This window comes from Ailuropoda melanoleuca, chromosome 12, assembly GCF_002007445.2.
Source record: "Ailuropoda melanoleuca isolate Jingjing chromosome 12, ASM200744v2, whole genome shotgun sequence".
NCBI classification, from domain to species: Eukaryota; Metazoa; Chordata; class Mammalia; order Carnivora; family Ursidae; genus Ailuropoda; species Ailuropoda melanoleuca.
Window position 1 is genome coordinate 54,126,246 of NC_048229.1, and position 25,524 is coordinate 54,151,769.

The following is a 25,524-nucleotide window of genomic DNA, read 5'->3' on the forward strand; positions in this document are numbered from 1 at the left end:
ATGAAAGTAGCAAAATTACAGCACAAACTAAAATGGCTCAGAGGCCTAAATTTAAAGGTAACTAGCCCAATTTAGTGCTCAATTAAATCCTATTCTGTTTAATGTATTAGCAACTGTGTTGACCTGCTTGTCAACTGCTCTCTTACAATTCTTCCATCCTCAACTCAAAAATCATTCCACCTTCTCTTTATTTTCTAGAGTTCATGTCAAGTTCCCTGCCTGCTATTCAGTATTTCACACATATTCTTTTTTTTTTTTTAAAGATTTTATTTATTTATTCGACAGAGATAGAGACAGCCAGCGAGAGAGGGGAACACAAGCAGGGGGAGTGGGAGAGGAAGAAGCAGGCTCATAGAAGAGGAGCCTGATGTGGGGCTCGATCCCACAACACCGGGATCACGCCCTGAGCCGAAGGCAGACGCTTAACCGCTGTGCCACCCAGGCGCCCCTTCACACATATTCTTGAAGTCGTAGTTCTCATAGCTTGATTTGTAGGCCTCTGGTTATCTGTCAAAAAAGATTCCTTAGGTATAAAAATAGTCCAAAGAGTGAGTCACGCAAAAATGGATATGAGGGGTCAGAGGGAAGTGTGAAGAATTAGAAGTATTCTCTAATGAAAATTGTTATTATCACAGAATAGAGTAGAAAGAGTAGATCAACATCCCAACAATATTATCACTGATGGGTTACCCAGCTATTAACTGACCCTCTCCAGTGCTAGGGAACCGGAGAGCCATCACCAAGCATGCCTTTCAACCACAACACTTTCTTGTATACCGAGGTCATAACTGTCTTCAGTAGTTTCTACCATTCAAGTATTCATCTAAAGCCCATTAGAGTGATTATCCTCTAGTGGCTAGCCCTTGAGCCTCTAATGAAAACTGCACATACAAAAATAATTCTTGCAGGAGCGCCTGGGTGGCACAGTCGTTGAGCGTCTGCCTTCGGCTCAGGGCGTGATCCCAGCATTCTGGGATCGAGCCCCACATCGGGCTCCTCCACTGGGAGCCTGCTTCTTCCTGTCCCACTCCCCCGGCTTGTGTTCCCTCTCTCGCTGGCTGTCTCTGTTAAATAACTAAATAAAATCTTTAAAAATAAAAAAAAATAATAATAATAATTCTTGCAATTTCAGGGAGCTCACAAGTCCAATGAAGCCCATTCATCTGGAATTCCTGGGTAAAGAATCCCTCACTACTGTTTTATACTTAGTAGAGAAATGGAGGAAAAATAAGCCATGATTTCCTCCTTCAAGGAGCTTACCTTCCAATAACAAATGCTTGTGAAACATTTAAATGCAATAAAGCAGTATATGATACAGTACTCATCATATATGGAGGGCCAGAACATTCTGCTCTTGCCTAGACAGCAGGATGGAAGTCCTTGCAAGCAGCCACCATGCACTCACATTCCAAATAAAAGCCTTTTGCTGTGTTTTCAGAAGCATCATCTAATAGCACAGCATCAGAGGAACAGAAGAGGATGCCAGTCATCATCAGGTACATGGTACTCAATAAATGTTTGGTGAATAAGTAAATGATCCAAGAATAAAATGTTCCTTGATCCTCCAGAGGAGAAAGTTGAAAAGAACAATAAAAATATTTCATTAGTCTCCAAGCCTCCTTAAGCTTCCATCCACCTCACCACTTAATCCAAAAATGTCAAAGTATTTCTAAACCCAAACAAACCTCTAGGAGACAAGCTTAAATGAGTTTTAAAAGGTTAAGAAGATGTGTTCAAGGTCACAAAAGCCAAACTATAGATAGAATGCAGAAGGTTCTTCAATCGAATCTTAGGAAGGGAGTACTGATACTCTCACTTTAATTTCTTAATAATGACACCTCTAACAGAGTAATTGGACAGCTTTCAGAAGAAGTGATTAATTTTCTTTGAAATCCAGATGTTACCTCTGTTTTCTTTATATGAGGGTGACCTTGAAGGTACAGTAAAGAAACTTCATCAAACAAAGTAACCGGAAAAAACCTCTTGGCTGGTTCGCAATCATTTCTATTTGTGCTGTAAAATTGCTCTGTAATGAAACACAAAATGCTTCCTTTCGGGTTGGGTTGTTGCTCTTTAGTTCTTCATATGTACATCAGATACTGTAAAGTAAGACACATTTAATGACTTGTTCCAAAGTCTGGTGGCAAAGTAAAAACAGTAAAATGGCAACTGAATACACAGACTCCGCGTTCCTGGCTTAACATGTTATTCAATAGCCAATTAACAGCTACTAATGCATTCTAGAATATATGTACATTTTTACCATAGTGTTGATAGATGAATGGGGAAACAGTCCTTATTTTTTCAGTTAACATATACAGAGTCAGCGCGTTCAGAAGTGTAATCCTGAACAGATGGCTCTTCTCCACATGCTATCTCTGAAGGGGATTTTTTTCAAGGTAAATAGACACAAATGTTTTGGCGCATTGTGGACCAAAATATAGATCTCACAAGAAGCATTCTCCAGCAGGAAACAAGTATCTTTTCAATCACATTTTATGACAAAGACAAAAACTGGCCTGTGAGCTAGTTTAAGGCATACACTGCCATTCTGTCATTAAAGTACTCTTATTAATTGACAATACGTTCAGTTATTTCTAAGGTATTTAAATCATTTTAAATCTGCCCATTCTCTCTCCCTCATTCCTATACCCATGCCCCTCCCCATTAGTTCCTAACAACATTAGCTACGAAGGCAGTATGTCTCTCCTTAAAATGTTCCTCTTCTAAAAACAACAACTTTTTTTTTTAAAGATTTTATTTATTTATTCGACAGAGATAGAGACAGCCAGCGAGAGAGGGAACACAAGCAGGGGGGAGTGGGAGAGGAAGAAGCAGGCTCATAGCGGAGGAGCCTGATGTGGGGCTCGATCCCACAACACCGGGATCACGCCCTGAGCCGAAGGCAGATGCTTAACTGCTGTGCCACCCAGGCGCCCCACAACAACTTTTTTTTTTAAAGATTTTATTTATTTATCTGACAGAGATAGAGACAGCCAGTGAGAGAGGGAACACAAGCAGGGGGAGTGGGAGAGGAAGAAGCAGGCTCACAACAGAGGAGCCTGATGTGGGGCTCGATCCCAGAATGCCGCGATCACGCCCTGAGCCGAAGGCAGACGCGTAACCGCTGTGCCACCCAGGCGCCCCAACAACAACTTTTTAATTAAATAAAATGTTTCTTTTCTATCCAACGAAGTCTGAGTGTGTTTAGGAGAACAGTATATATTGTTGTTTCATTAACTTATTTATTCAACAAATTTATTTCAGGGAGCTACACTATGAAGGGATAAAAAATAGACGTCCCAAATCTGTCACTGATCATACGACATTAAAGGCACCTCATAACTCAGTGCCTCAGTTCCACAATCAATGATATTTGACCTGCTCACCTGATAAGACTTTGTATAAACATGTTCATTCATTCATTCATTCATTCATTCAACAAATTTTCATTGAGACCCTACTCTGTACTGGGCACTGGCACGGTGCTATGGATATGGTAGAAAAGCAAATAGACCTGAGTCTGACCTCATGAGCTTAACCTGTAAGAATAAACAGAAGGAAAAAAAAAGTGAAAGGATGTATTTGAATAGGAAAGTGAGAGAAGGATATCCTAACTTGGGAGCTTCTGGACTGTGGCCTCCTTTTGCCCGGAGTTATAGGTAAGGCTCCAGAGATATGGTATGGATTACAAGAGAAAAATGTTATCAATATGCAAAAGAGACCACCTCATAACTACTTCATATTCCTATTGGCTCAAAATATGACTTCAAATACAATCTAAAGTGTTTCCTCCCCACCCCCATTTGCTCAGGGTAGATTGTTTTGTTTTGTTTTGGAAGCACGCTGCTACAATAGAAATATATATATAGGACCTGAAACACAGATGCACAAACAAGAGCAGCATCCTCAACAATACTGGATGACACAGTATCTTCTCTAGCCCAGTAGTTCCCACAACATGGTTAGGGAGACCATAAAAAACATGAAATTATTTTAGGTGGTACATAGATATTTTCTTAATGGTTATGTGTTTACCTTAACGCGTATGAGAAAAAAATATAACCAGCATGTAAAAGCCATGATTTCACTGATTTGGGGCTTAGCGTGAGGCCTAAATAGATACCCATGTAAAAGTCCACTTTATGCTGCCAACATGAATTACATGAGCAAGGCTCAGGTGTACCTGTGAGTGTTTCCAACCTTCCATCATAACTTTAGAGACATGGGAAGCACGAGTGTTATAACTAGCAACTGGATCTCCCATTCTGAATGACCTATCTGATCTTGCTGCAGTCTTGTCTGAGATAGTCCATACTGTTACTGAAAGTAGTAACAGCTCCAGAAACAGTCTTGGCTAATGATTTTGAACATTTTTCCATTTGTCTGTTAGCCATTTGTATGTCTTCATTGGAAAAGTGTCTGTTCATATCTTCTGCCCATTTTTTTATTTGATTATTTGTTTTCTCGTGTATTGAGTTTGAGAAGTTCTTCATAGATCTTGGATACCAGCCTTTTATCTGTAGTTTCATTTGCAAATATCTTCTCCCATTCTGTGGGTTGATGACTGTTTCCTTTGCTGTGCAGAAACTTTTTATCTTGATGAAGTCCCACAAGTTCATTTTTTCTTTTGTTTCTCTTGCCTTTGGAGATGTGTCATGAAAGAAGTTGCTGTGGCTGATGTCAAAGAGGTTACAGCCTATGTTCTCCTCTAAGATTCTGATGGATTCCTGTCTCACATCGAGGTCTTTCATCCATTTGGAGTTTATCTTTGTGTATGGTGTGACAGGGTGGTCAAGTTTCATTCTTTTGCATATAGCTGTGCAATTTCCCCAGCACCATTTATAGAAGAGACTTTCTTTTTTCCACTGGATGTTTTTTCCTGCTTTGTCAAAGATTAGTTGACCATAGAGCCAAGGGTCCATTTCTGGAGTCTCTATTCTGTTCCACTGGTCTATTCAAAATCATTAGCCATGAGGGAAACTCAAATCAAAACCACATTGAGATACCACCTTACGCCAGTTAGAATGGCAAAAATTGACAAGGCAAGAAACAGCAATGTTGGAGAGGATGTGGAGAAAGGGGAACCCTCTTACACTGTTGGTGGGAATACAAGTTGGTACAGCCACTCTGGAAAACAGTGTGGAGGTCCCTCAAAAAGTTAAAAATAGAGCTACCCTATGACCCAGCAATTGCACTACTGGGTATTTACCCCAAAGATACAGATGTAGTGAAGAGAAGGGCCATATGGACCCCAATGTTCATAGCAGCATTGTCCACAATAGCTAAATCGTGGAAGGAGGAGAGATGGCCTTCAACAGACGAATGGATAAAGAAGATGTGGTCCATATATAAAATGGAATATTACTCAGCCATCAGAAAGAATGATTTCACAACATTTGCAGCAACATGGGCAGGACTGGAGGAGATTATGCTAAGTGAAATAAGTGAAGGAGAGAAAGACAATTATCATATGGTTTCACTCATTTATGGAACATAAGAAATAGCAGGGAGATGGGTAGGAGAAGAAAGGGAAGAACGAAGGGGGGTAAACAGAAGGGGAAATGAACCACGAGAGACTATGGACTCTGGGAAACAAACTGAGGGCTTCAGAGTGGAGGGGGGGTGGGGGAATGGGATTGGCTGGTGATGGGTAGTAAGGAGGGCACGTATTGCATGGAACACTGGGTGTTATACGCAAACAATGAATCATGGAGCACTACATCAAAAACTAATGATGTACTGTATAGTGACTAACATAACATAATAAAAATTTTAAAAAAAAAAACAGTCTTGGGGAAATCTTAACTGGTTCGGCTTGAGTCACTTGCCCCCTTAGAGCAAACATTGTGGCTAGTGGGAGGAGGTTCTCAAATTGGCCAGTCCTAAGCTTTGCTGTCCCCTCTGGCACCCAGGGCTAGAGCAGCCCCACCTAAACCATAATGGATTAACAATGGAGGAGATGTGGTTCCACAAAAGAAAACTGAGAGACTGTCCCCTGTATATATAATGAGAATAGCAACTCTCACATTATAGTAGTGTGGTGAGGATTAAAATAAAGAGTGATTTTTGCCTGACTGACCCAATGACTCAACAAATAGTGGTACTAGTAGCAATATTACAGTTTGTTAACATGATGATTGTTGTTGTCATAGTAGTGGCTTCTAAAACAGTTTTAGGGCCCCATTTGTTAACTTCATTATTTTATCAATACAAAAATGAAGGATAATTATTTGAATATAACCTTTGAAGAGCCATTAAGTCAAGATAGCACTTCCTTCAATTATATCCTTAGTTTGTTTATCATCTTCATGCATAATCAAGGTACTCGGAATTTTCACAATCAAATGTTCAGTGTATCACCAAATAGCTTTTGCTTCATTAAGTGACATGTAGTTTTACCATAACATAATTTTATCTAAATGATTATACACCAATAGCGTCAGTGTTTATGGTAATGCTATGTTTACAACAATAGATTGCAATGTATTTTTCATAAGATATTGTGAGCTAATTTAGTGTTCAGAGTTTCAAAATAAAAAATAGTGATAATAATGATTAAACAACAGTATTGGCAAGCGCTTAGAAATGTTGCTAGAATCTTTGCTTTTTAAAAAGCACTTATATGGTCAGGGAGAAGGGTTAAAACAAATGTGAAAACTGAAAAGTAACAAAATAAAGCCAGATATACCTGTGTGGACCAAGGATAGTACTGTATACAACCTTTAAATAACCCAATTAATTGACAGATTGGCATGAATTCAAAAGTTAACCAACATATTTCTAGTAAAACAATATACAAATAAAACATACTTGGTTCATCATTCTATGAGTAGACTTAAGATTATCACCTGTTAAGATTATCACGAAAAAATGCACATAACAAATATAAAGCATTAAATAAATTTATTCAATATATTAGGCCATCAACAAAATATAAAAATAAACTTTTAAAATATAGATACAATATATTTATTTTACCTTTATTGCTGCAAACCCTGACAGAATTCAGGAGAAATGAGACAAAGGTAGGTGAAATAATGTCTAAATATCATAAATTTAAAATATTCTAGAATAAATCATAGTAATGAATTTTAAAATCTTGAAACTATGTGTGCTAATTATGGATGATTTTTTTAAATGCAAAAATGATAGCCAAAGAAACAAAAAAATAAGCTCACCTTAAAGTTAAATTCTATCTGGATGTGTCAAATAAATTAAATGATATAAAAACAGACATGGCCAGTCTCATGTCTTTACATAGTGAAAGCCACTATAAAGTTCTCCCAGGGGGCAAAACCAATTCTGTTTGTGGCTTTTTTATGTTGCTTCTTCACACTGAATTAGTTTCTTGGGAACATGAAATACTAAAATGTACATCTACTGTATAAACTTTGTTAGAAATATAAATGCATGTGTCTGTCTACCAAAAACCTCAAAGAATTAGAAGAGGCATTAGAGTTTTGCTTTGTGTAAAGAATTATAAGTTCCTTTTTCTTTAGAATTTTGTATCTATGTTCAGGAGGGATATTGATCAGTAATTTTCTCTTACTGTAATGTCTGTCTGATTCTGTTATCAGGGTAATGCTGGCCTCATAGAATGAGTTGGGAAGTATTCCCATCTCTGATTTTCTGGAAGTCTGTGAGAATTAGTATTTTTCCTTTCTTAAAAGTTTAGTAGAATTCCCAAGTGAAGCCACTTGGGCCTGCCATTTTCTTCATGGTAAATTCAATTTCAGTAACATATAGGTTATCTATTTCTTCTAGAATAAGCTTCGGTAATTTGTGTATTTAAAAATAAATTTTTCTATTTCCACCTAAGTTGTTGAATTTATTGGCATCTAAGTTGTTCATAGTATTCCCACATTATCCTTATTAATACCAGCACAATCTACTTACATCACTTCTCTCATTCTTGATATTAGTAATTCATGTCCTATATCTTTTTTTTTCCTTGTCAGTCTGACTAGAGTTTTATCAATTCTATTGATCTTCCCAAAGAACCAGCTTTTGGTTTCTCTATTTTTTGTCTTATATTCCATTGGTTTTTGTTCTGATCTTTACTATTTCCTTTCATTTGCATACTCTGGGTTTAATTTACTCCTCTAGTTTCTTAAGGTGAAATGTTAGGTTACTGATTTGATACTTTTCTTCTTTTCTCACTTAGGCATTTTGTGCTACCAATTTCCCTCTAAATATTGCCTTAGGAGCATTCCACAATTTGTGGTATGTTTTCATTTTCATTCAGTTCAAAATATTTTCTAAATTCTCTCTTGACTTCTTCTGACACAGTGATTTAGAAGTATGGTATTTAGTTTCCATATATTGGGGGATTTTTGAGACACCTTTCTGTTACTGATTTCTAATTTGATATCATTAGATGGTTAGAGAATATACTTCACAGCATTTGAATCTTTTTAAATGAATGAAAATATATTTTATGGCCTAGAATATGTGCTTGAAAAGAATTTGTATTCAGTATTTGGGGAGGAAAGTGTTCTATAAATGTAATTTAGGTCAGGCTGGTTGATAGTGGTTGTAGAGTCATTTATATTGTTATTAATTTTCTATCTTATGAATCACTTATGAATCTTATGAAAACTTCAACTGTAATGGAAGATTTCTTCTTTGTCAGTTTTTGTCTTATATATTTTAAAGCTGTGTAATTAAATGCATAAAAGTTTGAATTGATATTTTTTCTTGATGAATTATCCCTTTATCATTATGAAATGACCTTCTTTTCTCCCAGGTAATATTCTTTGCTCTGAAATCTACTTTGCCTAATATTAGGTAGACTTTTCAGCTTTCTTTTGATTAATGTTAGCATGGTATATAGTTTTCCATTCTTTTAAACTTACACATGTCTTTATATTTCAATTGTGTTTCTTAAAAACAGCATATCTAATTTGGTCATTTTTTAAAATCTGATCTGACCATCTCTACCTTTTAATTGGGGTGGTTAGGCCATTTACATTTAATGTGATTACTAATATAGTTCAGTTTAAGTTTATCATCTTGCTATTTATTTTCTATTTCTCCCAATTATTCTTTATTCCCTTTTCCTTTTTCAACCTATTTTTGAATTGAGTTTTTATTATTCCATTTTATGTCTTTTGTTGGCTTATTTAGCTATAACTCTTAGTTTACATTTTAGCAGTTGATTTAGAGTTTATAGTATACATCCTTAACTAATCACAGTGTACCTTCCAGTAATATATCAGTTTACATGGAAGAAAGAGCCTTATTGCTTTTAAACTGCATATTTTTATTTTTTCCCTTCTACCTTTTTTTTTGCCATATATTTGACATATACTATAAACCCCACAACATATTGTTAATATTTATGTTTAGATAATAAATCCTTCCAAATAAATTTATATAATAAGAATAAATCTTATATATTTACTCATGTAGTTACCAATTCTGATGTTAATTCTTTCTGTAGATCTTTATTTTCACTTGGTGCCATTTTCGTTCTGCCTGAACAACTTCCTACTAGACTTTCTAGTAGTGTGGGTCTACTGGTAAAAAATACTTACACCTTTTGTATTTTTGGGAAAGTGATTTTTTTGCCTCTATTTTTTGGAGAATTTTTTTTCTGTAGGTACAGAATTCCACGTTAGCAGTATTTTTCTTTTAGTACTTTAAAGATATCAGTCCACTATCTTATTTCTCTCATTTCCAAAGAGAAATCACTCTCATCCTTACCTGTGTGCCTGTGCACATAATGCATCTTTATTCCCTGACTACCTTTAAGTTTTTCCTTTAATCACTGGTTCTGAGTAGTTTGATTATGATGAGCTGAGCCTTGGTATAGTTTTCTTCAAGTTTCTCATGCATGGTGTTCACTGTGATCTTTGGATCTATGGGTTTATAGTTTACATCAAAATTTGAACACTTTTGGTCATTATTTCTTTAAGTATTTTTTCTGCCTTTCCTCTGGGAACTCAAATTATAAATATATTGGCTCTCTTCACTGATGCTCTTCTCTTTTTTAAGCAGTTTTACTGAGACATAATTCACATATGTTAAAATTCATCTGTTTAAAGTGTACACATCAATAATTTTTATCATATTCAGAAAGTTGTCCAACCATTACCATTACATAATTTTAGAACATTTTCATCATCCCCAAAGGATACCTGTTATATTAGTTTTCTATGGCTACTGCAATAAGTTACCACAAATTTGGTAGCTTAAGCAATACGAATTTATTATCTTAGAGTTCTGGAGTCAGAAATCTGAAACAGCCTCATTGGGCTAAAATTAAAATGTTGGCAGGCCTGCATTCCATTTTGGAGACTTTAGGAAAAGGTCCATTTCCTTGCTTTTTCCAGCTTCTAGAGGGAACCCACAATTCTTGCTTCCTGGTCCCCTTTCTCCACCTAAAAAACCAGCAACATTGCATGTCTCTGACCATTCATATCTCCTTCTCTGACCAAACATGGGAGAGGTTCTCCATTTTAAAGATTCATGTGATTAGATATTTATGTGGGTAACTCAGGATAATCCCTCCATCTCAAGGTCTATATACTTACTTGATCACTTCTGCCAAGTCCCTTTTGTCATGTAAGGTAATATATTCACAAGGTCTAAAGATTAAAATATGGACATCTTTGGAGACCATTATTATGCCTAGCAACACATTAACAGTAATTCCCCATCCTCCCCCTCCCCCACACTAGACAACCACTAATTAACTTTCTATCTTCATAGATTTGCCTATTCTGGACATTTCATATAAATGCAATTTTATGATATTTGGTCTTCCGTGCTTGATTTCTTTCACTTACCATAATGTTTTCAAGGTTCATCCATGTATTAGTATGTATAATTATTCCATTCTCTTTTATGGTTTAATAATATTCCATTGTATGGATATGCCACATTTTATCATTTCGTCAAATGATTGACAGTTGGCATGTTTCCACTTTGGGGTTACTATGAATAATGCAGCTATGTAGATTAAGTTTTTGTGTGCATGTACGTTTTCATTTTGGGGGGGAATAGGAATAGAATTGTTGGGTCATGAAGTGTATTTAACTTTTTGAGGAACTACCACAGTGGCTGCACCATTTTACTTTCCCACACCTTCACAGCACTTTATTGTCTTTTTTATCACAGCCATTCTAGTGAGTGTAAAGTGGTAGTTAATTATTGTTTTGATGTGCATTTCTCTGGTGGCTAATGATGTTGAATATCTTTTTATGTGCTTATTGGCCATTTGTATATCTTCTTGGGGGATATCTTTCAGATCCTGTGTCCATTTTTAAACTGGGTTATTTGTCTTCTTTATTATTGATTCATAAGAGTTCTTTATATATTCTAGAGATAAGTCCCTTAATAGATATATGACTTGCAAATATTTTTCACCCATCTATGGGTTGTCTTGCACTCTCTTGATGTCCTTTGAAGCATGAAAGGCTTTAATTTAGATAAGTCCAACTTATCTATTTACCTTTTGTGCCTGTACTTTTGGTGGGTTTTTTTTTTCCTTAAGATTTTATTTATTTATTTGACAGAGAGAGACAGCCAGCGAGAGAGGGAACACAAGCAGGGGGGAGTGGGAGGGGAAGAAGCAGGCTCCCAGTGGGGCAGGGAGCCCAATGTGGGGCTTGATCCCATGACCCTGGGATCATGACCTGAGCCGAAGGCAGACGCTTAACAACTGAGCCACCCAGGAGCCCCATGTATTTTTGGTGTTGTATCTAAGAAAGCATCTCCTCAATATTATGAAGATTTACTCCTATGGTTTCTTCTAAAAGTTTTATTATTTTAGCTCTTACATTTGGATCTAGGGCCCATTTTGAGATAATTTCTGTGTTTGGTGTGAGGTAGAGACCCAATTTTATTCTTTTTAACCTATCTAGACTATTCTTTCTCTATTAGATTATCTCAGCACTCTTGTTGAAAATCAATTGGCCATAAATATAAGAGTTCATTTCTGCACTCTTAATCCCTTTCTATTGATCTATATGTCTCTATATGCTTGTCCTTGTGCCAGTATTACACTGGCTTCCTTACTACAGCTTTGTATTCAGTTTTAAAATCAAGAAGTATGAGTCCTCCAACTTTGTTCTTCCTTTTCAGAATTGTCTTAGCTATTCTGGGTCCCTTGCATTTCTACATGAATTTTAGGATCAGCTTGACAATTTCTTCAAAATAAGCCAACTGAGAGTTTGATAGGGAGTACGTTGAAACTGGAGATCAATTTGGGCAGTATTTCCATCTTAATAATAATAATACTTATTAATATTTCCAATCCATGAACATGGGGTATCTTTCCATTTATTTGGATCTTCTTTAAATTCTCTCAACAATACTATGTAGTTTTCAATGAGCAAGTCCTGTACTTCTTTTTTTAAAAATGTATTACCAAGTATTTTTTTTGTTTTTGATGCTATTGTAAATTAAATTTTCTTAATTTCATCTTCAGATTGTTTATTGCTAGTGTACTGAAATACAACTGCCTTGTGTATTGATCTTACATCCTGCAAACTTGCTAGATCTTGTCATTTACAAATAGAGAGTTTTACTTCTTTCTTTCCAATCTGGATGCCTTTTATTTCTTTTTCTTGCCTAATTTCCCAACCAGCATCTCCAGTAAAATATTAAATAGAATGACAGCTGACATCCTAACTTTGGGATGTTAGGAAGAAAGCATTCAGTCTTTCACCATTAAATATAATGTTATCTGCAGGGTTTTCATAGATGCCTTTTATCAGGTTGATATAGTTCTCTTCTATTCCTACTTTGCTGACTGCTTCTACCATGAATGAGTGCTGGAATTTGTCAAATACCTTTTCTGTGTTAACTGAGATGATCATGTTTTTGTCCTTTATTCTATGAAAATGGTGTATTACATTGTTTTTCAGATATTAAACCAACCTTGGTATATTCCTGAGATAAATCCTACTTTGTCATGGTGCATCTCTTTTGTATATGACTGGATTCAGTTTGCTAGTATTTTGTTAAGGATTTTTACATCTATATCCACAACGGATATTTGTTTGAAGTTGTCTTGTGATATCTTTGGTTTTGGTATCACAGAAACACTGGTATCATAGATTGAGTTGAGAAGTGTTTCTTCCTCTTCTGTTTTTTGAAAGAGTTTGTAAAATATTAGAACTCATCTTTAACTGTTTGGTAGATTTCAACAGTGAGGCCATTTAAGCCTGGGAGTTGTGGGAAATTTTATTTTATTTTGTTTTTTAAGATTTTATTTTTAAGTAATCTCTACACCTAACATGGGGCTTGAACTCACAACCCCAAGATCAAGAGTCACACGCTCTACCAACTGAGCCAGCCAAGTACCCCAGGAAATTTTAAATCATTAATCCAAACTCTATTTGTTATAGGTCTACTCAGATTTTTTACTTCTTCTTGGGTCAGTTTCAGCAGTTTGTCCATTTCATCTATGTTATTTAATTAGTTGGCATACAACTATTCATAGCATTCCTTTGTAATCTCTTTTATTTCTCTAAAATTAATGATAATTTCCTTTGTTTCTGACTTTAGTAATTTGAGTCTTTTCTCTTTTTTCTTGATCAGTCTAAGTAAAATGTTTGTATTCTGTTGATCTTTCCAGAGAATCAACTTTTGACTTCATTGATGTTCTCTGTTTTTCTATTCTCTATTTCTTCTATTTCCACTCTTATTATTTCCTTCCTCAGTTAGCTTTGGGTTGTTTGCTCTTCTCTTTTAGCTTCTTATGGTGGAAGATGAGGATACTGCCTTTTTTAATACAGGCATTTATAGCTATAAATTCCCCTCCAAGCACCCCATAGCTGAATCTCATAAGTGTTAGCATGTTGTGTTTTCACATTCATTATTTCAAAATATTTCCTAATTTCTCTTGTAATTTCTTCTTTGGCCCATTGATTATTTAGAAATGTGTTATTTATTTTCCACATATTTGTTAATTTTCCAGATTTCTTTCTGTTATTGGTTTCTAATTTAATTCCATTGTGGTTGGAGATGCTCCTTTTTATTCAATTTTTTAATTTCAATCTTTTTAAGTTTGAAGCTTGTTTCATGGCCTACCATTGGTCTAGCCTGAAGAATGTTCCAATGTGGGCTTGAGAAGAACGTGAATCTTGCTGTTTCAGGGTGGAGTATTCTATAGATGCCTGTTAGGCCTGGCTGACTTAATATGTTGTTCAAATCTTCTATTTCCTTGCTGATCTGCATAATCATTCACTCATTATTGAGAGTTGGATAATGAAGCATCTAACCATTATTATTATTTTTTTTTTAAAGATTTTATTTATTTATTTGACAGAGATAGAGACAGCCAGCGAGAGAGGGAACACAAGCAGGGGAAGTGGGAGAGGAAGAAGCAGGCTCATAGTGGAGGAGCCTGATGTGGCTCGATCCCATAACGCCGGGATCACGCCCTGAGCCGAAGGCAGACGCTTAACCGCTGTGCCACCCAGGCGCCCCTAACCATTATTATTGAATTGTCTATTTTTCTCTTCAATTCTGTCCATTTTTGTTTCATGTATTTTGAGGCACTATTAAGTGTATATAAGTTTGTAATTGTTTTTTACCCAAATGTTATAAATTGTTATATCTTCCTTTTATCATTATAAAATATCCCTCTTTGTTTCTACTAACAATTTTTGTCTAAAGTCTATTTTGTCTGATATAAGTGTAGCCCCTACTGCTCTCTTTTGGTTACTATTTGCATGGTATATCTTTTTTTTCCCAATCCTCTTATTTGCAATGCATTTGTGTCTTTGAATCTAAAGCGTGTCTCTTGTAAAGAGTATATAGTTGGGTTATATTTCTGCCTTTTACTTGGAGTATTTAGTCCATTTACATTTAATATGATTATTGATGAGGTATGATTTATGTCTGCCTTGTATTTTAAATTTCTTTTTTCTCTGTGTTTCATTTGAATAGTTTGTATTTTATGTTAAAAGTTCATTAATCTTTTTTCTTTAACATCTAATATGCTGTACATCCCATCTGGTGTATTTTTCATCTAATATAATTTTCATCTCTAGACATTTAATTTATACATTTAAAGAAACATATTCTAAGTCTCTACTTCCAGATAAGATGCACTTAATAACTTTTATTGTCTTTCTACGCTAATTCTAATATGTGTCAGTTTTAATTTGGTTTTGCTTGATGGATTGTACTCCATATTATGGATCAGATTTTCTTGCTTATTTGAATGCATGGTAATATTTGTTTTGATGTCAGACATTCTGAGTACTACCTTGTTAGGTGATGAGTATTTTTGTATTCTTAAAATATTCTTGAGCTTTATTTCATAACAATAAAGTTCCTTGGAAACAGTTTGATCTTTTTGGATCTTGCTTGTTGGGTAGATCAATATAACATTTAGTCTGAAACTGATTATTCCCCACTACTGAAACAAGACCCTTCTGAGTACTCTCTCAAATACTCCATGAATTATGAGATGTTCTGGTCTAGCTAATAAGAACAGGCCCTATTATTGGACCTGTGCAAGTGCTGCCACCGTTCCCTCTAATCATCTCTGACGGTTCTTTCCCATTCTTGTGCAGTTTCCTCACATGCATCTGCCAATTAGCAATCTGAATATTCAAGAGGGACTCTGCAGATATCCAGACTTCTCTCTGTGTACAGATCTCTCCCCTCCAGAGCTCTGTCATGAGAACTCTAGCTTCCTTGGTCCTCCCGGATTCTCAACTACATCTTCTCAACCCAGGGAGTCTACTGAGCTCCACTTGGATTCTCCCTCCCTGTACCACAGCCTGAAAATTCCCTCAAGGCAGTAAACCATGGCAATCATAGGGTTACCTCATTTGTTTCCTGTCTCTCAGGAATCAGTGTCCTTCACTGCCTGATTTCCAAGGTCTAAAATACATTCTTATATATTTTGTGTGTTTTTTCTAGTTGTTTCAGGTGGGAGGATGAATAGGCAGTACCTGTTACTCCATCTTAACCAGAAACAGAACTCTTTCCCTAGGTTTCTTGATGTCCCCTGGGGGTCCCAAATGACTCAGAATTTTCTCTACATGATAGGGAGTGCCTTTTCACACACCTGATATAATGGAGTAGGAGGTACACAACATGCTTTTTGAAGTATTCTTTCCAAAAATGTTTACCCTGAATCTGAGGAATAGTGCTTCTGGACCAGGGTGGGCCTCACATAAGCACAACCATACAACAGAGAAGTTCTCTTGCACTTGGACTCCTTCTGTCTCCAGAGCTCCTGTGTCCAGCTCCTTCCTCTTTATGCTAATCTATACATGAACTATGTTACTCTTATAATGTCATACATAGACACAGGATGAGGGCAATATTTAAGCATGAATCCAGACCAAGAAGAGGAAGACACATTTCCCCATTGACCTAAAATGCAGGCTACACTGGAGGTATTGATTCATGCATTTCTAAAACACTCAGTTATCTTTAACACAGAGAAGTCAGAGCCCAAAGTGTAAAGCAAAATTTGAACTCTTTAAATTGTACTATGTTTAAATGATTTACTAGCCAGATTCAAGAGCTAGGAATTAGAATGTCTGTAAAGTTTCTAGTAAGCAGGAAAATAGAAACAAAAATAATATCCTAAAATGTAACAATGATTATGAGATTCAGAAAATCCTCATGGAAAAGTGATTTTTCTCATGATCTGTCAAAATCAGGTTTGGCTGATGATGGGATGAGCCTAAGGATCAAGTTCCAGAGACTAGACCAATTTTGCCAAAGTGAGGTTTTTGTACTATTTATACCTCAAAATTATTCAGAGCTATATGTTTAAATGCAGGTTTCTAAGCCCTGTTTCAGAATAACTAAATCACAATTTCTAAGGGTGAAGCCCTAGAACCTGCACTTTTAATAAGCATTCTTGGTGATTTTTATGCACATTAAAGTTTGAGAATGACTATAGACAATCCCAGTGGAACTGGGCAGGATAACAGATCCACTCAATAGGTACCAAAAGGAAAAACTCCAAATATGCAGCCAAGACATGGTGTTAAGGGAATCTGGCAGTAAGCAGATAGTTCATGTGGACCATTATGGGAGTGGGAGGAAGGTCCTACAATGTCAAAAGATGGAAACCAACTGCAGAGATGTGTTAGGAGTTGGGGATTAGCAATAGGTAAAGTTTCAAACAGACAGATGATGGACTTCAGAGATGTGGCAGCTTGTAGTAAGTCATGCAGACTTAGGTTTAAGAATTGGATTCTAATTTCTACAAAGTTAAAAGGATCAAAGTAGAATACCAGTCCCAAAGCAGGGTCAGAAAGAACCGAAAAGACCGATTACTGGAACCAAAGTGAGAGGCTATTCTGTACTGGGGTTAACTCAAAAAAAGGACCAGCACAGAGACCGATCTGATGCTCAGCTACCAAGCAGCACATCTAGGGGCTCTTGGATTTCCTTGCTCATGGACTGGATCAGTCCAGGACCCATGACAAGAGCTAGCTTGCCCCAGGGAGCAAGACTACAAAGGACCTATCTGACCCAACTTCCCATTCCCTACTTGATTTGTTCCAGGTATAAGCCTCAGGATGTTGTCACAGGGGTGACAGTGGTTCTTCTCAGCAGTTATGATGTAGGCAGCTAGCTGTGAAAGAGGTTGAATCCTAAATAGAATAGCTCCCTAAGAGGAGCAAGGGGCAACTGGATCCTGGAGTCAACAGCTTGTCGTCCTCACCTCCTAGAAAGTCTGAAATGTCGCAGCCTAGCCACTCTAAGGTAGAGAACCCAGGCATCCTCTGTTGAATTCACTTTTCTTTAAAATAACAGATTACTTTTGTAGTAAAAGGGAAACTTTATTTTTTTTCCTCACTATTAGATGAATCCATAAATCCTTGGTTCTTGTAAGCTTAGAGCTTTGTATCTCTAAAGTTGTGAAAGCATATGCTGAATTCTTCTATTCCCTCATTGAAACTCTGCAAATAGGCAGGGAGCAACTAGTAGTCTCTAACAGAGTGCTTACTAATCTGGCAGATGTACTCTGGGGGTGTGGGAAGTAAGTGAAGCACTGGGAGAACTGTTAGAGCCAATGCCAGAGAAAATCACAATGGCAGGACTCAACAGATCTAGTGGAGGGTGTTGAGAGAAGGCCAACCCCTTGTCAAGCTTTTCTGCACCTTTGGTTGTCTCACTCCTGGATCTATGGGACTCCCTTAGCTATCCCTCTCCAGCCCTGTGGGATGTTCCCCACTCATCGCATTCACCCACAAAGAAATACTCTCAAAATCAATTGGGTGGTGATTACGAGCCATTATCTGCCTGCTGTGCTGAAAGGACTACGAGGCAATCTGGAGAAAACCTTTCAGGATGGGCATAAAAAAAATTCCAGTATATATATCTAGGAGTGGTGTCGTGTCACTTCTAAGTTGAAAAATCAAAGTCAAGCTAAGGTCCCTTCATAATACTGGCTTGTTTTGTTTACAAAGGTGTTCTATTTCTAAAGGAAATGCCATAAGAAGTATTAAAGATTCATTCTTGATCTGAAGGGAGGAAAAGAGAAAAGGGAACCATTTCAAAAGTGTAACAGGCGGATTCAGATTCAAGGACTGAATGGATTTGTAACATTCTTGTTTTGCTCCATTGGAGGGATCTATTGATCTGCCTCCTACAGCCTCCCAATGTCACTTTCCAGGATCTCTGTCCACTTAACTTAGATTTAGAATTATGTATGTAGAATACAATAGGTGCCTGAAATTCAATTCCTTGATTGAGGAAATGAAGTCCAGGAAAAAGAACTGAATGTCCCAAAGCTGGCTGAACCAAGACTAAAAGTTCTGTCTGTTGATTCCCAGTCCAGTATTCTTTCTACTCTTGCTACCTTTCTTGATGTCTCTTCCTTTTAGTTTTCAAAATAACTTTCATTTATTATTTGTCCAAATCCATTGGGACTAAAGCTTTCTACTATCTTCCTTTGACAGCTCTACATCATCTATGCCTGGTTTCTACTTGTTATCTTTATGAGAGAGGGGGTATCACAAAACATGGAGAATATTCTGATAATCGTGCACTACAAAAATAATTAATTCTGTATTAAGAGCCAGGAATCATTTACTGGAATAAATATCATGGGATCATGAATTGCTTGGATAAAGTCCATTTATGATGATCAATAATATCTGATAGTGCAGGGGAGGATTATTGAGTAAATGAAAAACTAACTAAAATGTGAGTAATGCAATTGGTCTAGGTCTATTTCAAAGAGCAACTTAGATATAATCTTTGAACCTTGGATCTTAGGGAAGTAGCATGATATAGCAGGAAGACCACTGTCTTGGAATGTAGAAAATTAGGGTGACCATTCTGATTACAAAATTTACCAAGTTGGTCTTGGGTAAATCATTTGAACTTCTCTAAGCTTAACTTCATTATGCATTAAATGTAAATAGAAATGTTGACTAATTCAAAGTTGTTAAAAGGATCAAATCAAATACTGTACAAGAGTTTGGTATAATTCAAAGATCAGAGACTATGTGTATCATGCTGCCAGGGGACCATGTGTGTTGTATTCCAAGTTTACTCCCAGCTCCTAGTACAGAGTCTGGCACATGGTACACACACACTGAACACATAGTAAATAAATAAAGGCAATGACAGGGTAAATGTCTTTCTTATCACTATTTTCTTGCAGGAGAAATGTTTAGGGGTGGGGGGATAAAGCCAAGTACAGGAGTGGAGCAGAGGTGGGAGAGACAAAATAGAAAGAGAAATGATTCTTTCCTAGAACAGAAGCAGAGGTGGTAGAATCAAAAGAAAGGATGATCAAACTGACCAATTCCTTCCATGCCCCATTCACCCCACCTCTTAATCTGAGATGGCACCATTGATTTTTTTTTTTTTAAGATTGCTTTTGGGCATCCACCTCATTAATTTTGGTCATTTTAACTACTGCATCCAGTGTTTTTACTGAGATCTGTGTATGTCCTTTCTTTGGTCATTAGGAACAGCACTGTTTTTAATTTATAATAGATATAACTAATTCAGAGTCCTCCTCCTCCCTTTTCTTTCCTCTACTCCTAGCCCTCTCCGAAAGCTACAGTGGCCATGCAGAAAGGCACCAGACTATACGGACAGTTTGAGAGGAAAATCAGTTCAGTTCTTTTCTTCCAACTTGAAGCTCTGAATGATTCTAGCTAAAAGTCCTTATGGGATAGGTGTCTGGTTAAAAATGTGTCTCTTTCTGAATTGCCCTTCTTCAATTTTATGGATGTGCCCCCATCACACACATAGGAATTTCATTAAAATGTTTTTTCTCTGTCACAGAGGTCAGAGTTTTTCAGGCCTTTGGGGAACAGACAGCATGCCCAAATGTCGGCTCAAATGAAGACAATGTTACCCGACTGGAACAGCATGTTCTCGGTATTTGGCAGGCTTGGGAACACCCCAAATCACATGTAGAGGATGGAGACAGGTCCCAAAATTTAATCAGTCTGGTCAACCTACTTCAACCCTCAACCCACTTCTAATAAGTTTGAATTAATTAACGTTCCCTATCCTGTCCCCCAGTCATACTTGTTACAGCAAGTTCAAACTGGGATTAACAGGATTCAGATAAAAATTCACCTACTTTTTGCTTTCACAAATACAACTGACAGGAACAAAGAAAAACATTTCTATTTGTAGAGACCAATGTGATGATAATTCGTTGGACCTTGAAGCTTACAGAAGACTAATGAGATAATGTCTAAAACGTATTGGAGCTGCATGCATGAAAGGCTTTATGGAGATAGAAAATTTGATAAATAATGCAAGAAATCTTCATGTCAGGAAATCTCCTGTCTTCTGAAGGACTTAGTAAGTATTAAATAAATACTTTACAAACACGTACCTGCTAATCTTATCTGTCAACTTCAGCCCAGGGAGGTTGAAAAGTACTATTATTCCCATCATAACAAATAAGAATCTTGATTTCTAAAGAAATATTTTCCAAGAAAATTCTAACACAGACCATGGCTGGTAGGTGATGCCTCCATATTAAGCCAAGCTTCCAACTTCATTTTCAGCTCTTGGTCAATCTTATCAATGTGAAAGCACTAGTCCTAACCCCTCAAACTTTCCACTCAGTATAAGCCAAATGCATCCCTGGGGGATTCTCTTGCTATGCTAAATTGAGAAAAATCACAAAGCACACCCTCTTTGGGGTTCTTGAACCATCAAAGTACACTCAACAAATAATGTTCTCAAGAGTGACCACATAATGGATTTCAATAACTTAAGAGCTCAATTCAATCACCTACAAGTCTTAATCTGCACCTTCATGCGACTCCCTTCATTTAAAAATACATGAAACCTTTATTTCTTCCCATGGCATCTTTTATTTCTAACAATTATAAATAAAGAAACTACTTTTTTTTTTTCACGAGCTCAACAAAATAACAAACAAGACACAAAACTTAGCAAAGAATTTTATGATAGACTCTTCAAAAACATTTGGCATATGCTCTCTTCTCACCAGCTCCCAAATGCCAATAAATCTCCCATTTGTTTATTTAAAGTCAGTATCATTTCAGTTTTCAGAACCTGATTTGAAAACAAACCACTACCTTTTTGAGCTTACTCAATCTTAAAAATCTTCCCAAATCATCAAGTCACAAAATTTCTATTAGAAAAATCAAAAAGTCTCAGAGTTGGGGAGAACTTTGATAAATGATCTGATTTAACCCTTGCCTATAGATAGGTGAATGTGGTTCACAAGTACTGACTGATGACATGTGGACAGTGGGCCATGCTTGACCTTTTGGGACATACACAAAGTGATAGGACAACTCCCTCGCCTCGAAGGAGTTGATGTGTTTCCAGGGATGTGTTTCCCAAAGTGCATCAGTATCACTTAGGGGAGAAGGTCTGATTATAAAAATGAACATTTCCAGGTCCCATCTCAGACTTACTAATTCAGAAAGTTTAGGGATGGGACCCAGGAATCCACATTTTTTAAAGCACCCCAGGTAATTCTTAGCACCATTTACCATTTGAGAACCCCTGCTCTGATAGGTCTGAGAGATGTGCTCAAAATAATATCAGAGAAGTAAATATGGACTAAATAGGGGGGCCCGTCTTCTAGGGACATAAACAGAAATTTGATTAAAAAAAAAAAGCATCTTCCTTCATTAATGCCAGATAACTATCAGAAAACACTAGGTCATCTCTTAGCCCAACCCAGACATTTTTTAAATTATATTGGCCACTAAGTTAGATTGTGAGCTATCAATTTCATAATAGAAACCCTTAGCAGGGAAACTTAAAATCTCTAGTGATCTATGACTCTCCCTAAAATGCCTAATTCACTTGACATTTGGTATGGATTCATTTAGCTCATGAACCACATGTTTTAGCCTATTTTCTTCCCATGACAGTGGTGTTCATAAGGAATAGCAATTTTTATATTTTCCTTTGACAAAAAAATATACAAAACTAGTAAACATAAAGTTGAATTCAGAAACATGTGAGACATTTGAACTTTAAAAAAGTAAGCTCCTAGCACAATTAATTGGCACACACAGATTCTGTATAATGTATAAGATCTAGCATTTTGTATACAAAAAAAATCATCTGGGGAGTGGCTATCAATGCAGATTGCAGAGGAGTCTGACTCGATAGAAGAAGTAAGAAGGGTAATTGAATTTTTAAGTAGCACCCCAGCAAATTCTGGTTTTGAAAAAACAGTCCTGGGTTTCAAGAATCCAAGATTATACCTACCTAAACTTTCCTTTGAATCTAAATCAATATATTAAACACAGTACATTATCATATGCATATTTAATTGAAGTAATCACAAATGGGAAGAAATAGGGAAATTCAGCTCATCTAATCAGAGACCATGTTCTATAAGTCAGAACTGGGGAATCTTGCATGTATCATATATTACAGTCCTTCACCATTAGGAGCCACGTGTAGTTAAAAAGTAACTTAATGTAGGCTCTTGCGTTGCCCCTTTTAGAGAGTATATAGAACATTCTAATTACCTACTTTTAAAACTTAAAATATGCTGAACAGTGTGTGCGTATATACGGCAAGGGGGATAGTTGACTGAGGGTTTGGTAAATGCGCATGATTCTCTGGCCAAAAGCAATCATCAGAGAAACGTAATTCTGGGGATCATACAAAATAAAAACAAATGGAAACTGTCCTTGATCAGTCCTGATGTTAGGATTGCAATTTCCCCATTCCCACAGGAATTAATTGTGGGCAAATTAAACACTTGCGGTATTATCTAATTACTCACAACTCTCAGAGAACTGGGATGTTGTCATCTTCATTTCCTTTGGGGGGGGCAGATATGTGTGGGTTCTGGGGCTATGAGCTTTCTCAGAGTCTAGAAAGTACGCTTTATATATTTATATAACATTTTATTGCCCAAATAGTCCACAAACTTATAAAAGGACCTCTGGTTTATTACTTAATGATGGCCTAACCTTGAACAAGTTATTTGCCCCTTCAAAGGCTCAGTTTTCTCAACTGTAAAATGGATACCCAGACTGATCTGGCTCTTTCCACTTCGCCTTTACATTCCCCACAGAGATAAGTTTTACAAAAGTGCTCCGTGAGCTATAAAGCACTATACAGATGAAGTGGATTATTATTAGTTGTTTTATGAAGCCCAGTTATAAAGATGCAAAGTGACCCAGAAAAAGAAAACAGGGTAGACAAACCTGAAATACAACATCTATAGTGCCTAGAACTTTACCTGGTACATGGCAGATAGATGCTTAATAAGTACTGAGTAAATACACACACACACGCACACAAACAAAAAAACAGGTCTATGCCTTCACCACACTAGGTGTGATACCAAGAAGGAATAAATATAACTAAAAGCAAGGATAGTTTGATTTACATATAAGCCACAATTCCCCAGCAGCCTAACATCATAAAAACTACTTGACGTGAAAGAGTATGAAGATGTAAGACTGACTCACCATCTTCAAAGAAACAGTTATATTCTTACCTCTTTGGTCTTTCAGACGCAGCCTTGTAGGGATAGCAGAATCTGGGTGAAGTTGCTGAATTTTTTCCCTATATCAGATAGAGTGCATAATCATCCTAGTAACCTGTAGAAGAAATAATAGATTCTATAGAATGTTGGGTACCTAAGATCTATTTTGGATCTGGAAGGCTGATTTTTAGTGACATACTCATTTTAAGCAAACCAGATTTATCCCTTAAGCTCCCCTCCCCAGAGACACACCAAAGGAGGCTGGGGTCAGGGGAGGTAGGGAAGAAGTTATTTATTTTATAAAACAAATTCTTTAGGAGCCCTTTGTCAGTTTCCTAGAATACATAAAATGTGATTCAAATTTAAATATTCAAATTGCATTACACACAACTTTGACATAGCTATTTATAGAAAGAGACAAATAACACATTAAAAAATTCAAGGGAAAAAATATTTTCTTCTGGGTGGGCCTTAACTGCGTCCCCCACCCACCCCCATTGCAAATATATTTTTATGCTGGGTAACATTTCCAAAACAGGGATGCTTTTTTCTATTGTTGAAACAAACAAGTTTGCTTTTAGAGCCACAGAAGTGCCCAACTGTTAGAAAAAACGTTTTCCACTGGCCTCTTGCCTGTCCTATCCCCATGCAACCTTTCCTATTGGCCCCTTTCTCTAGAAGGGCCCCTGGGGCTGTCTGCTGGAACTGACTGTAAAACCATTTTGTGCAGTGAGAACTAGTTCCTTCAAAATCTCAGAGACCGACCACCCAGAACATGTCTGATTTTTGGCAAATGTGTACGTGTTTCCTCGGTATTTGATTAGCTGTATGCTAAATAACTGGCCGGGGTTTCTGGGTCTTCATTTGAAAAAGAGGTGGGGGTAAAGTGTTTTAAAAAATTGACGAAAGGAAGAAAATCTCTTCTCTCACCAAAAACCTATTTAAAATTCATTTTACTTATTTGCGTTTTGGGGAAGGGGCAGGACAAGGGAATTCAACGCAAAGATTTCCACCAAACGGTTCAAAATGAGCAAAAGCGTTTAAACTCTGCGTTGAGCGTAAGCATGTGCTAGGAGCTCATGAAAACCTGTCCCTCCCAACCAGAAAGCTTCCCAGGGTGGGACTTGTCTCCGGCGCTGATACCTATGACCGGGAATCTCGGAGCAGGGTCCGCGACGGCACAGGGAGGCAGAGGCTCCTTGAGAACAGGCCCTGGCTTTGTCTCATCTTGCTGTGTTCCTCTCCTCACAGCTTCCTCTCTCACATACTAGGTGCTCAATTAATGTTTGTGGGTCGCCGGAAGCGGACAGTCCGCATCTGTCCCCACGCCCCAAGCGAATTCTCGGGAACGCGGGTTTACTCTGACCCACTGTCTCCTCGCGTTCGCTGAGGTCACTTGGTCCCAGCTGCCACGGCCCCGGCAGTTGGAGAGTAACCAAAAAGCCGAGCTGCTGGAGCCAAGATGGAGCGGAAGCGGGAGAGCGAACGAGGCCGCGCAGGGCGCGAGCTGGGGGGCCCACCTGACCGCGGCGAGGGCGGCCCAGTCCTGCGCTCCCATTGACCAGGAGGTCTGCGCACCCGGCGCGCCAGGAGGGGGCGGGGGCGGGGGCGGGGCG

At 37.3% G+C, this 25,524-nt stretch overlaps 1 long non-coding RNA gene across 2 annotated transcripts in view; it reads right to left on the bottom strand.

Annotated features, from left to right (window-relative positions):
- Positions 1 to 354: 354 nt before the first annotated feature.
- The window catches only part of LOC117795161, a 26,858-nt gene continuing 1,688 nt past the window's right edge, over positions 355 to 25,524 (bottom strand). Inside the window, exons 1-3 of one of the 2 annotated variants that reach the window (XR_004619001.1) lie at positions 25,052 to 25,478; positions 23,921 to 24,023; positions 355 to 507 (exon numbers count right to left, since the gene is read on the bottom strand). This is a non-coding gene — a long non-coding RNA (uncharacterized LOC117795161). Of the gene's footprint in view, positions 508 to 23,920; positions 24,024 to 25,051; positions 25,479 to 25,524 lie in introns of those variants that run through there. The other variant, XR_004619002.1, reaches the window with a different exon arrangement.